General features: G+C 42.1%; 1 protein-coding gene across 2 annotated transcripts in view; it reads left to right on the top strand.

Moving 5' to 3' along the window:
- Positions 1-5772: 5772 nt before the first annotated feature.
- Positions 5773-16321, top strand: part of foxp4 (forkhead box P4) — a 98762-nt gene continuing 88213 nt past the window's right edge. Inside the window, exon 1 of one of the 2 annotated variants that reach the window (XM_056393721.1) lies at positions 5773-6390. The gene's annotated coding sequence lies outside the window, so the exon portion shown is untranslated. The remainder of the gene's footprint in view (positions 6391-16321) is intronic. The other variant, XM_056393712.1, reaches the window with a different exon arrangement.

Here is a 16321-nt window from a genome sequence, read left to right as displayed (position 1 = left end):
AAATGTTATTATGTTTCAGTTGTCGCTTCTTTGAAGTACAGCATGTCAAAGGGCAAGGAGCTCCGCAGCCAGAGTGGGGATTTATGTGGTTCTTGTACCTTCAATGACCTGGTGGTACTTATTATTATTATTGTTAGAATTATCGATTTATTCTTTGCACTTTGACATTTTAAAATTTAGATAACTTTTGGTAATGCATCCCTTACATATAGATAAATTCAACAGTTACAGCCACAATCACATACATTTGATTTCTACTGTCATTTTTCATTTTTATTTATTTATTTTTTAAATAATTTTTTTATTTTGTTCCAGTAAAACAAACACTTTTTCCTGCCGTCTGTCAACCTATTGCCACATGCATGATAGAGTCTTGATCTGGTTATTGCATCAGGGCTGTTACATATGTCAGCTTAACACTGATGGCCACACTAATGTGACAGAGCTCTCTGGGTTACATCTCTCTCTGCTGCATTAAAAATCTCCAGTACAGCAGAGAAACACCACACGTCATATCTTCAGAAAAAACACACACACCTCAAAGGTTGCTAAAGAAAGCCAGTCCTATCCTATCCTTCTTCTCCATCCCTCCATCCTGTCCTCTCTCTCTCTCTCTCTCTCTCTCTCAATCCTTGAACCAGTCACTGACAGCACACAATGCAGAGGTAAAATCATAGAGGCTTTTCCACATCTTTCTGTGTGTGTGTGTGTGTGTGTGTGTGTGTGTGTGTGTGTGTGTGTCTGTGTGTGCCGATGCTTTCGGAGACAAAGACCCCTGCTGTAGGGAGTCCTGTGGGAAAGGCGTGCGGCCGGAAGATGTGAGCGCGCCGGCGAGTGATAATGTCAGCTGGAGAGATACGGCGTGTCATTTTACACAACCACACATCAAAAAAGACAGTGGGGGGAGAGAGGAGAAGACAGCATGTCATTTGTTTGCTTTGATACAAGATCGCACTGAGGGAGGGACTGCTCCGCAAATGTGTGTGTGTGTGTGTGTGTGTGTGTGTGTGTGTGTGTGTGTGTGTGTGTGTGCGCGCGCTTGTGTGTGTCTTTCTGACAGTATGTTTGTATATCCTGCACGTGAGCAGATGAAGAGACAGGATTTCAGGGCTATTTCCTCAGTGTCTCGTATTAAGTTCCGCCTAAACAGACAGACACACATGAAGACTGGCACAGTTCTGTCATGCTCGACTCGGGTGCTCTTCAACCTACATGCAGCATCACGGAGGCCGCTCAGGCGCTAAACGCTACAAATTGCCGGGTCAAAATTGACCCAGTTTGTGGCAACATAGAACTGGATTAACTGTACCCAGCACCCATGGGCGGTTTTGACCCAGCGCGAGACACAATAAGCCCAAGCTCAAGTTTTAGCTCCAAACTGTCTTGTTAGTTAGACATTCAAAACGGCAAAAGGTACATACAGTATAATATTAACAGTCAGTAACAAATAGAGCCATGTAAGCAGTGGTGAAGGAAGTAAAAATAGTAATACTGCATTATAAACATACTCCTTTAAAATTAAAGTCATGCGTTCAAAATATCACTAAAGTATAAGTTTGTATAAACCAAACCATTTGTACTGAAGTGCAGTGCTTCAGTAAATATAAATGAGGAATAATAGAAGTAACACTCACTAACAGTATAGTTAACAGTTTCCTTCCTTCCCTGTCTTCCTCCACATGTCAGTGTGTGATGAAGTGTGTGTCGGAATGCGTGTGTGTGTGTGTGTCCACATTTTTGTGTGTCACTGCCTCAGATGTGGTCAAATCAAATGACTTTATAGCCACATCATTAGAAAACAAACAAAAATTTGCACACATAAATTTCCATTTCTCTTTGATGCATCACTGCACATGCATAGACTCTGAATCTGTTACGTGCGTTTCCCAAACTCAAACTTCAAGTGTGTTGCGGGGAAATGTACTGTTAAGTAACTGTTTCATTGCAGTGGAATGAATCAAATCTGGTGCTTAATACACAAAATGGTAAAATAGCAATATTCACTTTCTCAATGAAGTTGAAATAGAGAAATCCTTCTCCATCTCTGATTTAACAGCTACTTCAGTAGTTAATCCTTCATCAATAAAGACATTTCTTTATCTTCTTAAGCAAAGACAGTCAGTTTTTTTTTTTTTTTTTATAGTTTCACCATTTGAAGATGTCCTTTACAGGTTTCTCTAATTTATTTCTTCAACTTTTCACAGACAGCCTTAACTTTTCTGAGAGTGTACCTGTCAGATTTACACACCAACCCGGCTGGAGTCTCGCTCCTGGACTTGACTGCTGGGTCACAAGTGCTTTAATATGAAGTGAGCCCTTGAGGCATAGAATGAGATCTTCTCTCACTCTCCCTGGCTGTCCCTGCATATGGGGAGGTGTGTGTGTGTGTGTGTGTGTGTGTGTGTGTGTGTGTGTGTGTGTGTGTGTGTGTGTGTGTGTGTGTGTGTGTGTGTGTGTGCGTGTGCGTGTGCGTGTGCGTGTGCGTGTGCGTGAGTGTGAGTGTGAGAGACAGTGTTAAAACAGCTTGTTAACACATACACCACTGCCTTGGCCAGTACTCCCTAATTATTCCCTTCCAACTAAAGGCCAAGACAAGGAGAGAGTAGTGATAAAGTGTGTGCGTGTGCATATGCGTATGTGTGTAGTTGTGTGCCGCGGAGCAGCTGTGACAGTAAACATGTTTATGAGTGGCTAATAGAAAGCAGGTGGTGATTGGCTGTGATCCTCCCAGCAATCGGTGTATATGCAGATACTAATGCAGATGCCACTGTCTGCAGCAAGGCCACACAAACACATACACACACACACACTCATTCACTAACTCACTCTCACACACACTAACACACGTTGTTCACAGGTACTGTACTGCCGCAGATGAAAAGAGGCTTTGTGTGGATGCACTCAGTCATTTATTATTGTAATACACCCAGCCCTGAGATAGCAGTGGTGTTTGTGAGCCACAGTCTGCTGTTGTCTTTGCATAACCACAGAGGTGACGGTGGTGTGTTATGTGTTTGTGTTTGTGTGTGTGTGTGTGTGTGTGTGTGTGTGTGTGTGTGTGTGTGTGTGTGTATATGTGTATGTGTGTATGTATGTGTGTGTGTGTGGTTGTTTACATGAGTGTGTATGCAGCCTTCCCACTTTGTCTTTATTTGTAAACATGCACACACATATGTGTACCAAAGTGGGTGTGGGCGCATATGAGTGTGTTTGTGAATGTTTGGATAATTTGGTCTGTGCACTGGATTCCTGCTCTGGGTCTGTTTATTTGTATGTGAGTGTGTGTGTGTGTGTCTGTGTGTGTGTGTGTATGTGTTTGAGGCCTCTCTTTGGGTTTGATTCTCAAGGCATTGTGGGTATTATGTGGGGGTTGTTTGTAAACATCAACAGCAGTAAGTTTTATTTTATTGGAGCTTTATTTTACGACATTATTCCCAGATGGCTGCTAAAGCTCGCAGTTTTATAATGCATCTACCACACATTCTGCACTCCCGCGCCTCACTCTCGCCGCCACACATATGCTTTTGCTCTCATATGCAAACAAACAACACAGTCTGCGGAACTGATTTGCTCAGGAATGAGCAGTGAAGAAGAATTTTTTTTCCCCACGCATACACGCAGGGCAGACTCACCTCTTTTTTTTTTATTTTTTATTTTTTTTTTTTTTATCAATCTATAATCCGGCATTGAACGGATCAGATTGAGTTATTCAAGTTAGTGGCAAGAGCTTTTTTTTCCTCATTTTTACCAGCTCTGTGACACTGTGGGTGAGCACTCCCATATTTCTCTTTAATTAAGCCAGGGAAAACCTTGTAGTACAGCCAACCCAGCTCATGTAGCCACTTATGTTTTAATTTAATTACCTGTCCACTTTGATAATTATTCCCCCTGATTAACAGGGAGAGAAGGGTTCCTAAATGGGAATAGGAGATGGGTGAGAGGGCCAAACAGCATTTCTCCTCCTTTCGGTGAGAACAAGAATGAGGGTGTTGACTTAAGATGTCCAGGCCAGCTCTATTTTAATCCGGTTTCATACTTGGCCTGCTTCAGCCTGGCCTGGCTTGGCTGTATTCAGGCCGTGCAGAACACAGAGTCCTACTCAGTTTCCTGTGCTCTGTTTAATCTTGTGATTTTTATGCAACCGCGAGCCAAAACAGACAAACAACAACAAACAAATCATGATTCTGCAAACAGGCGGGGGTGATTGATATCTTTAGTCAAAATGCCAACAGTTACACAACAACAGGCACAAGGATGAGTCAGTCTCTGCTCTCTCACACATTTTCAGTTATTGGATGCAGGTTGTTTGTGGTTAAGTAACCACTAACACACCTGCTTGGATTCAGTTATAAACTTTCTATTAATAATACTGTCAGATTTTTTAATTTTTTTTTGTTAGATCAAACTTGAAAGTGCATTTTCATGATAGGAGCCACTTAGGAAAAGCATCACTCATCACCATCCAGTTGCTCACATTAGCACCTGTCAGTTCTCTGGAGATTTATTGGACACATATAACAAAGTGTTCCAGGTAAAATTCGTCAGGCTCAGAGGAGACATGAGTAAGTAAAAAAAAAAAATATATATATATATATATATAAGGGTGCTCATATACACAAACACACACCCAAACATTTGCACCCACACGCGCACTCACACAGACACACATATTTTTAGTGGTATTGATCGTGCTAATGATTTGTGTTGTGATTTACTGCAGTCGTGGCCCATTGTTGGGTGGTGCTGTGATGGACTGCCATCATTTTCCAATGGTAAAAGCTTCGATAGTGAAAAGGCAGGAGGGCAGAATCCCATTTAATGGCCAAAGCAAAAATTATTCCAAGATCTTCTTAAGAGTTATAGCACTCTTTTTTTTCCCTCACTTTTTTTTTTTTTTTTTTTTGCAGCGACAGGTATGATGTAATTTCCAAATTTCATCAGAGACAGTAATCTCAACACTGATTATGCCATCAATTAGTAAATTAATGTGGCTGTGAGGAGAAAAAAAAGATGGTAATAACTCTGCAAAAGGAGTTGTCAAGCTTCCAAAATACATAAAGGACATAGTGAGTTAGGCAGACAGTAAAATTTATCCAATTTGCAAGTTAAGTGTGTAACGAGAGTGAACCCAATTAAACTGATTTTACACTTATTTTTTATTTGTGGAGCACAACATTTCTGAGGTTGACATAAATCAATATGGATTACCATGCAGTATTTAAAAAATTAAAGTTATATCACAATAAGGTCTGTCAAGAGCACAAAAAGTACCAATTAAGAAATGAAGACATTTATTTTGGTGCATACTTGCAAACTGATGTCTTGTGCAAAGAATAGAGGTCTTTTTTTAAATTCTGTTTTTATTTACTAATAAGTCTAAAAGTATTAACGAAAAGTGTAGAGGAGCCAAGTGTTTCTCAGTAGACTGGTTGTGTTTGGGTGATGGTGCTTTGTTTCTGACTGTTTCTGAGCTCAAACTCAGTGCAGGCTAACATCTGTTCCTCTCTGCCTCCACAATAGCACAACTCAGCCGGGATGCAAAGAGAGGTCAAAAGATCAGTGCCTTCCCCTCATCCACACACACACACACACACACACACACACACTGAGAGAGGGAGAGAGAGACAGCGAGAGAGAGCAATAGAGAGAGAGCGAGAGAGAGAGAGAGAGAGAGGAGAGAGAGAGAGAGAGAGAGATACCTCTCGCCGGCTGCTGTTTTTCTATTGTGCGCCAGGGCTTTGCGAGGATAGGGCAGGGATGAAAACGCGCACCTGCTTTAGAGGCATTACGGTAGCGCAGCAAACTGTCCCCCCGCAACACACACACACACACACACTCCACACTCGTACGCACACGCACAGCCCTAGTGATTCAACCCTGATTACCAGCGAACGAGCAAGCAACAGACGGGATGCCAAAAAGTGAGGACCGGTGGAGAGGTTATACGCGCTGAATAAGCCTCTTGAATAGATAGCGGGAGGAAGCAGACGCAACAAAACAAGACGAGAAGCTGCGCGCTTTCTCCGCGGCAACTTGCGCACAGTGCCAGAGTTTTAGCGGCAGTATTGTTCTGACTTCACTCCAGAGGGGCCACTCCGAGGAGAGAGGACGCACACAAAAGGGAAAAAGGAAAGGACTAACGAGCACGCTTTGTCGTCTAAAGTAATGGTCCTGCGGTCTTAGATCCTAGATTTCTCTGTCTCTCTCTCTCTCTCCTCTCTGTTTCTTTCCATTTTTTTTTTTATTTTAATTTTTTCGTCCCGTCGGTTTGTGTCCCCTTTGTCGCCGCGAGAGAGTGGACGCGCCGGGGGTTTGAGGAGCAGAAGCGGGCTGTCCACATGGTCCAACCACTGGCGTGAAAGTTGACTTCTTCAGAAAACAAGAGAACAGGTTGATGCATTATCTACACTTTTCCTTTTTTCCCCCCCTTCTCTCTCTCTCTCTCTTTCATCTTCCTCACTCTTTCCCTCTCCCTGCGCTCCCATTGAAACTCTCTGCTGCTCACATCTCACTTCTCAAAAAAAAAAAAACATCGAACTCTCAACTTTCTCATCGCACATTGTTTTGTCAAACTCCTTTAACTCAGCCTAATAATATAATGGGGTGTTGTAGAGTATTACACAGCCGAGCAGCCACTTTTCCTCGCTCTGACTTCCCTCTCCCCACGTTTCAGTTTGAACTTTCGGTCTTTTTCTGAAGAGTTGAACGCGAAACTTATCAGCCACGTTTTAAAATCCTCTTTGAAGTGTAGCTGTTTTCATCTTTTCCACTTTTTCAATAGACAGAAAATCGACGGTGGATTAAGTTTCTCTCGAGCTCTTCGCCACTTCAACACGTTTAACACCCATGAGTCAAAAATCCAGTTACTTTGAATCCACGTATATTTCTAAATTTATTTCAACTCTTAGAATTTATCAAAGCGTTAGTTCCGTGGAGGGAGAGGGGCCAGTGCTCACAGAAAAGTGTCATTGTCTTCGCTTCATGACACGACTAAAAGTTTAGTCTCACAGGTTGGGACTGTGAACTAAGATGTCGGGAGTGGATCTGAATGGAGGCAACAAACTTTAACATCGCGTCCCTCTTGTTAAGGGATTTGATAATAAACACCGACACAGGTTATGTGCTGATAATTTTACACAGCCGCCTGAGAATCGTTTGAATGCTTTGTCATCGCTTTATAAACCTGTTCAGCTCACAGCCGTAAAACACTCCCCTGCATTTAAAAAAAACAAAAAAAAAAACATTTTTTGAATAGTTGAATTTTGTGTCTGACATTTAAACAATGACGCTCAAAATTATAAAAGAGCATTAGAGCCCTCAGTGAAGAGAAAAGACTCGTTGTTTTAAGAAAAGGAAGGGGGAAAAAGAAGCTTTCATGTGGACACAGTGAGTTGGTCAGGAGATGAGAGTTTTCTTTTCAAACGCTTTTGACTTTTGAAATTGCGACCGCGGTGTGTGACCTCACTGTGGCTGTTGTCTTTCCCATACAATCTGACCCGATTAAATAAATAGCAGTAATATATACAGATGACCAGGTTAACACACCGACATTAGAGAAAGTTGCTCCTGCAACAGTAAAAGTTTGGACTTCGGATTTAACGTGAATATTAAACGTATTAAATCTGCAGTTTTTATAAGAGCATTGTAGCACGTCTGAAGTCTTATTCTTCTATAATTCTTGAATTAGACTAATTGCATGAAAAAAATACACGGATAATCCACGTGATAATAAAATATAAAATATATTTAAACATATTTAGAGTTGACTTGATATAAATTTAGAAATTGAGGGGGTTGAAGTCTGTAGCAGAACCTCTGCATGACCCATGTTTTTCCCTTCTTTTCCTCGTCATGAGAGCAGGCCCACACCACAGAGGAATTTTTTTTTACTTGAGTGTAAAAGAAAAAACTTCCTACCGGACCTGTATATATTTAAAAAAGAACATTTCATAATGGGATTAAACTGTTTTAATTATCTTCACGTAACAGCATGTAACACACACTGTGTGACACTGTAGCATCAGCTGAGGGGTTTAAAAATTGAACTTGTTCTTTTCTTTTCACAAAACTCCCATCATCAAGTATCAAACACCAGCCTCAACATCCCCGCATGTCAGATGGACTCAGGTCCAGCATGATGGAAAGATGCAGACAAAAAAAAGAGGGAGCGATGAAATGACAATTAATTGCTGTTAGTTGTCTGTCATTGAGAGAAAAGCATACAGGGCCGTGTGGGTGCACACCCTGACACGGGCATTATTGCCCCGTGATTGATGGGCGCCGGGGCATTTGGCATAATGAATTTTATTTACTGTGTCCTCTCTCTCTCTCTCTCTCTCCTGTTGTGTGTGTGTGTGTGCGTGTGTCCCACCACCACCACCACCCGCCTCAAACTCCCCCCCCCTCTCACACACACACACACACACACACACACACACACACACACACACACACACACCTGTCCTCTGTGCTGGCATTTCCGCGACGCGATGACACACTTTTAATTGCACTTTAATAGAAGATCCAGCGGGAATGAAAAAGCTCTTCATCACGTTTTATGACCTTGTCAAATTTTCTGGTGTCAGACCGGAAAGCAGGTATTTTGTGGTGGCTCGGAGCAGCTGGTTTAAAGTGTATATGCAGATGCAGAATTAGATTTAAAAAAAAAAAAGAAAAAAAAAGTTTAATTCACCTTGATGAATTGCACATTAAGTTGTACTCTTCAGAAAAAAACCCTGCATATTAATGTTTTAATGTAAAGTGGGCTTCACACAGCCTCATGTTGGATTATTTACATAATCAAAATTGGAATAGAATTTCAACATTCGTTCATTTTAGCTAAAACAATGTGTTTCATTAGCACACCAGCAATTTTAAATAGTGCTAAAATAATTACACAATTGCCACCTGTAATCCTCAGATTAATCTTTTCTATATACCTGTCTATTATTGTAAATATGCTCACTTTATTCTTAAAAAAAATAATAATAATTCCATCATCTGTGATGCTGATTTTTTCTTTTGAAAAAATCTTTTTTTTCTGCTGCTCAGTGTGTCTTTGGTGCAGTGAAGGCTCAGCAGCTGAGATATCTCAGTTTAAAGAATGATATAAAGAGTTGTTGGTACAGTGTAGATAGCTATAAAATAAAATAATTTGTAAATTTGTTTTTAAAATAAAACTGATTATCCCTTCCAAAACCTCAAAGAGAAACCTACGGGGAGAACAGTGAGACACTGCTGAAAGACAGAGAAAAAGATCATTTTTTATTTCTACTTCTGTTCAAACATTGCAGCATTTACCAACAGTATGAAATCACTGTTAAGTTATCATATCTGTGTAGGGCTTTGCTGGGTGATAATAATAGGAGACAATAAAACAAAAGAGTATTTGAGAGGCAGAAGTAGTTATTTGGGGGAGAAAGCGTGTACGTGTGCAGGAAGCCAGAGGTGTCAGAGACAGATAAACTCTCTCTGCTCCCTGACGGCTATTGTGTGTCTGTGTCTGTGTGTTTGCCTCAGCATTGCCACCTTTTTTCATCTGACTTGCTTCAACACTTTTCCCTGTTTGCTTTTTTTTTTCTGCTCTCGACAGCTGTGTCTTTTCCATGTCCTGTTTACTTTCACTGTTTGTAAGAGTCGCTCATGTAACTGCTGATTTTTATCGCTTTCAGACTCTGTTCTCTAGCAGACAGTTGTTTCTCTTATGCTTACTGACACATTACTTAGATGATGATTTTCAGCTCGGTCCTGTGTGTGTGTGTGTGTGTGTGTGTGTGTGTGTGTGTGACTGTGTGCCGGGGTGTGACTGGAGTCTTGTATGAGACCGTCTAGAGACAGGCAATAATGGCTATGGATCTCATGTGCTTTAAAACCCCTTCAGCGTGATTAAAAGCCACCAACATGATTGTGTTAGTCCATAAACTCACTCAGAGAGTCCTTACCTCCAGCACGAGCGCATGTGAATGTATGTGTGGAAGAGTGTATATATCTGAGTGCGAGAACGTGTGTATATGAGAGTGCTTTTTTCTCAATTCACCTGTCCTGCTTGAGTGAAAATGGACAGTATTTGAAGTTTTAAATGTCCTGTGCGTCGGTAGCTTTCATGGCTCGCCTGTCCGTCTCTCCATCTCTCACTCTCTCTTCATTAAAGCCCTCCTGCTATCCCAAACCCACAAGTCTGAGTGGGCTTCTGGCTCCAAAGTGATGTTGAAGAGCACCCGTATACGACACTGCTATACATGTAGGGTTTGACCCGTGATAGATACTCACAGGTTTACTTCTATTGCAGCACTTAGTGCACTACCTGCTTAAAAGCTGAAATGGTTAAATTTTCAATATCCTTTAGATGGGGTTTGAGAAAAGCAAAAAAAAAAAAAAAAAATCTTTCAGTGCAGGGAGTGAAAGCATGATTTAAATGGAATTATTTCAAGTGTTGGTCCTGAAGCTGCCGTTATTGTAGGGTGTGCGCATATGAACTGAACATGTGTGTTGGCCTTTTAAATGTGGAAACATTATGGGATAAGATATTCTCCAGGCTGTAACAGCTGTGTAATTATTTGTTAAAATGAAACATTGTGTAATTTAGTGTATCATTGTTTTTTATGAAATAAAATAGTTCCTCTTCCAGTGATTTAAATAGGTGGAAAAAGAAATTCTCCACATCTCCACATGTGATCACTGAATGCGATTACTATAGCAATTACGGCTTGTTACCTCTTTAAAATATTATTAATGATTAATGGATTAAATGAAGGTGTTATTATACATGGTCAGCCAGCAAGTGGGGGAATGTTCTGGTTGTGTATTGAAGTGATTGACTGCACAGTGAAACTGCCGCCACATTGCTTTAGACTGAGGCCTGATTATACATGTGGTTCTAATTGAACCGGTTATTTAGGCGAAGTTGAGGGCTGAATACTTGTGTGAGTGTGTGTGTGTCTGTCTGTCTATGTGTGCATAAAATAAATCCTGCACATTTTTCAAAGATGAGATGTGTTTTTATGATGGGTCAGAAGGCGGTGTCGTACAGAAAAAAAAAAGAAGTTGCAGGACAGCAGGACAGGGAGAGCGGGAGAGATGGCTTCAGCGGTCTTGAGGAAGCTGACCACCTGTGAGACGGAGGGCAGTTGTTGTCTTTTGTCGCCTTTTCTTTTGCCTTTTGTGCCTTCTGAATGAGCTGTCATTGCATATGTGGTGAAAGCAGGCCGCGCTCGCCGTCCCATCTTACTTCTCTAAAAATCTGCGCGCTTTCCTCCCTCTGATTGATAAGGTAATCATTTTGCCTGACACAATGGTTTAGCCTGTGGTCATTAACATGTCTGTGCGTTTCAGATGAGTTTTTCTATGTGTGAGAGGAGCGCCTGGGAGGCAGGTCGGCTCAGAGATGTTTCTCCAGCTACACAGAACACCGGCCCATTAACAGCTGATGGATGTGGGAAGGAGTGACCCAACAGCTCAGAGCGGAAGAGACTGTTTCCTATGGGCAGGAGGGGTAGGGGGGTGGGGGGGGGGGGAAGGGAAGCGAGAGAGAGAGAGATAGAACACATGAGTGAAAGACTGTATGAAGAGAGGGAAACGACAGTGCAAGGGTTTTAGGCGTGGGTCATTATAGCTGAGGAAGCATTAGATCAGCGTCTCCAGAGTGCGCTTGGCACCTGAGGCCATGGCTGGAGCAGAGAGCTGGAGCTTGGAGGAGAGGGCTGTGGCTGTGGAGTCTGGGGGAATGAGAACAGATCGTGAAATAAGGCAGTTGGAGCTATCCAGTTTGATTTCAGAGACAGAGATAGAGTCACAGAGCATCATGAGGTCAGTGGCACAGCCAGGTAGATAGAGCACATGAGCTGGTCAGTGGAAGCAGAAAAAAAACACCAGAGCTGTGTTGTGTGTAGAAACTGAGAGGACGCCTGTTGTGTTCAAGCGGAGCGTCTTCATGAAAAAGCTCTCATCGGTCATTGTGTCCCCTGCTAACTCTGCATTGCTTCTGACAGCTGTATTTGTGTTATGGATTTTCCTTCACTCCGTCCCGTCTCCCTTTCCTTTTCCCCTGCCTCCCTCTCGCAGTAGTCGGCTTTCCTCCTCTCCCATCGCCTCCACCCTATGACCTTTTGTAAGCACTTCATCAGAGAGCCGTTGGTGTTTTCTAAAGTGCTGCGACAAACTGACAGGGCAGCCGTCAATCGAGCGGGGAACCGAGGGAGCAGATCAGTGGAAAGCTTCGCTCAGAACAACAATGTGACTAAAGTTTCTGCAGCACTGCTTTAATGTGTATTGAAAGGATGGCTGTGAAGGGTAGGTGACAGCTGTGAGGCGCAGGACTCAGAATGCTATGGATACACACGCAGACGCACACGCGCACACATTTCATAAACCATCTGACTGTAGAGAAGCGTTACACAGCTCTTGAGTGCTCGTTTGTCCGTGGTGCTGCGGCGGTAAAATCTGCCGAGCGGACAAGCGAGCGCTCTGATAAAATGCTGAGATTCACAGAAGAGGAGGAGTGCGCAGGGATTCACTTCCAGGTCCATAAACTCAACTGCAACCTGCCTGAAATCAAATCAGTTTTACATCTTCCACTCTTCTGAGTTCCTGATATAAACCGAGACCAGTCGTAACACCTCAGATTTCTTTGCTCATTTCATTTTTAGTTGATTTCTAATGTGTCTTTTCGACTGCACTCATCAGATCCACCATTAATCTGATTTATTTTAGCATTTTTTAAGGTTTTGATTTGCATCAGAATATTTGAATTACTTCACCCAGCATTTCCTCTCGTCCCTGTTCCTTGCAATCCTGAACCGGGGAGGTAATAACCATTTAAATGCATCTCATTATGTTTTCTAATCCGTAAAGTATCGGGATGTTGGCTAACGCAGGCGAAAGTGAGGCTGGAGCGCTGGCTTGCACAGCTCTTTTATGGTATTAGTATTTGTGGTATTAGTTCCGGGGGACATGGGATGCCTACTTAAGCTATTAGCATGTGAGGCGCCATGGGATGATCCATCCCGTTAAACCAAATCACAAAAGGCTGCCTGGGTTGACAGATTGACAGAGCTCGCTCTCACCACTTGCTTGGGCCGCCCATCTTTGCTCCTCCACTAAATGAAACCTCACAGAAAGATTTGTTAATGTTACAAAAAGGGAAAGAGCTTGGGAATTTACTTTTCAAAAACTTTTGGCAGAAATATTCAGATGTAATTTTTAACAGTATGAGGTTTCAGACATGGTTTCTGTGTCTCTCTCGTCTTCAGTCCCCCCCCCTCCTTTTCTTCTTCTTCTTCTTCTTCTTCTTCTTCCTTCTGCTGTGACTCTCAAGGTGAAGAGACTGTACAGGCTCTGCCCAGTGGGGTGCAGACTCTATGGCTTCTATAGTGCCCTTTCAGAGAGGGGAGGGAGGAGGGGAGGACAGTGACTGCTCGAGCCACTATCGGGAGTCTTGGAGATCGCTCGCTGACACGAGGGATGCTGTTCCGCTCTGTGTGTGTGTGTGTGTGTATGCTTACTGAGTGAGAGAGATAGAGAGAGAGAGAGAGAGTGTGTGTGTGCATGTGCAACTACAATTAACTGTCAATCAACGGGTGACCCTCCACCTCTCTCCTCCTCGGACAGAATTCCTCAGGTTTTAGGTTTTGTTTTTCAGACGGCTGTCGGAGGAGAAGAAAAGCAAACAAGTCGTCACTTTCCAAACTTGTGTCCATTTTTTTTTTTTAGACATTTCATTGTTCAGGAGAAAACAGTCTCTATTATTTTTATAGATTGTATCATCTGCAACCGAGACTGTTTTATAAAAAAAAAAAAAAAAAAAAATTAGAATCTGCGTGTTGAGTAGTTCATGCTGGTTTTCACTCTGTGGCTGCTCGCTGGGCATTGAAGCTCTGTGAGTGTGTATGTGCATACACACGCACGCCCGTGTGCGGTGGGCATTGTTGACCAAGAGACATCTGCCACTAGATTATTCCCAGCTGTTATCTGAATAATTGTGTAATCCCCCCCCACCCCTCCTCACTCCCTCCCTCTTTTGCTCCCTCCTTCCTTCCCTCGCTCCCGCCTCCTCCTTCTCCTCCTTTGCTCCCCTCTTTGCCCCCTCATCCCCTCTTCCACAGACTGATGAGACGGAGAGTGATGAGTCTCTTCTCTGGGTGGCACTTTGGGCTTTTTCAGGAGTGTTTATGAGTGTGTGAGCTTGTGTGTGTGTGTGTGTGTGTGTGTGAGAGACTGTGTATCTATGCGGCCTCTGGTCACCGGTCGTTGTCTGACATTTGTAGAAGGATTTGAGCCCCCCCCCCCTTACATACATACACCCACCTCCCTCCACCTCCTCTTCCCTCCTCCCCGTAGCTCTCGGGGAAATAAAAGTAGCCTAATCCTGCCAGATCAAGATTGCTGTCCACCACAGCTTTACCAGCCTGTGAATTAGAGCCAGCTCTCATGTTCCTGAGGAGAGAAGAGGCAGTGTGTGCATGTGTGTGTGTGTTTACACTGTGGGCCATTGGCCTTTGAAGCAGCGCTAGCTGTTTGCCGGCAGAATGCTGGTCAGAGGGTGAGAGGAAAGGAAAGCAGAGAGCGCTGAAAAACAAAAAGAAAAGAGCTGAAAGGTAGGAAAAGTGTTGTTGGTGTGGAAGAGAGGAGTGTTATGTTTGATTTTAGCTCTGTTGAATTTCTTGGCTTACTCTTCAAGCCAAGGTAATTTTCCAATTATTCTAACAGTCTGCATATGATACTGTTCAAATGTATACTGTTATCAGATTTTATGTTAATTAAAGTTTTGAAATTATTATTTTTATGTAGCATAGTTTTTCTATTTCAAGTTCAATGCATCAATTCAAGTTTTAACATGAAATATAGACTACATTTTCTTTTAACAAATAATTAAAATGATTTCTTCTAGATTAAAGGAGAAAAAACAGAACTGAAATATACTGCTGTCACATTCTCACTGTTCCACTATATCTACAAAGGCACAACACAATGTTTAAACTCAAACATTTCTCCTCCTTCCACAGACAGTTCTGGTCGACTTATAAGGAAAACGTATGTGAACTAAAAACAGAATTTTTTATCAGTCTTTTTATTTCTGTTTAGTTTGGTACAAACAGTCAGTTCCTTTTCTAATTTTTTAACAACATTGCCCAATTCACTTGTCATACAAATGTGTCATGAAATGTTTGTGTGTCACTCATGAGGCTACACACACACACACACACACGCATACACATACACAGCATGCGTGCCTGCAGTTGCCAAGGCTGCCTTCATTTCTGGTCCGTGGTTGGTCGGAAAGTGTTTTTTTCCCTGTCGGAGCTCCAATAGTCACTCACTGTGAAGGACTCAGCACTTGCTGTCTCTTTTTTTTTTTTTTTCTCCTCCTCGCCTCTTATTCTGTTACACTTTCTCCTATCCATCTACTCTTTCTCTCGGTTTATTCTCTCCCTCTCTCCCTCTCCTCTCCTCTCCTCCTCTCCCTGTCATGCCTGTTGTCTCTAATTATCACGGCTCTGTGTTCCCTCAGCCTCTTCATTACATCCAAGCTGTCATCACAGTTTACCTCCAACATTTGCTCCCTCTCCTCAGGCCCCATTTCAATAGGAATCATTTATTCTAGATGACTGAAATACCAAGACTCAATGCAAGGTAGATCAATAGCCCCCTCAACAGTCCCTCAGAAGCTGTTTATTCATTCATTCATTTATTTATTTCTTTATTTTGAGTGTGTGATAGAATGACCAAAAATAATGTATTTTACAACAAAATTGAAAACATAATTGAAAGACTAAGAAAGAGAAATTTCAAACAAAAGTTTTTTCTTCTTTGAATTTTTCGTTGCGTAACGTATTTTGCTTTGAGTGCAAACAAATTTCATGGAAGACTGTAGCACATCCAGACATAGTCCTGATAATTCTCAGTTGTAAACATTGAATTGTGTGCCTGTACGCTTTCAAAGAATGACATTCAGTGTGAGAAAAAATGTTGTATTATGTTGATAAATTTTGCTCAGTCCGTTTTGTGATTGTAATGAAATTGAATGCAATGTTTTGTCAGCACACCTACTTGTCCCTGGACAAATAGATTGTGCCATGCTGCTGCTGCTGCTGCTGCTGCTGCTGCAAAAAGAGATTTAAGTCACGATCCCCTGACAAAATCAATAATTGACGAGAAACAAAATATAACTTTTCTACTTTGTATTTTACCTCATTATTTCCAGCATGAGACTTTTCTTAGAAATATTTACAATCAGCAAGTGATGGAGAAAACAGGGATGTTTTTCTTCAGGGACTGAGGACATTTATTACCAGGTTGAAAGGCAGCCATTGGGTTGTTGGATTAA

Source organism: Seriola aureovittata, chromosome 2, assembly GCF_021018895.1.
Source record: "Seriola aureovittata isolate HTS-2021-v1 ecotype China chromosome 2, ASM2101889v1, whole genome shotgun sequence".
NCBI lineage: Eukaryota > Metazoa > Chordata > Actinopteri > Carangiformes > Carangidae > Seriola > Seriola aureovittata.
The sequence above is the reverse complement of the archived record's forward strand: the minus strand, read 5'-3'. Positions and strand labels throughout refer to the sequence as shown.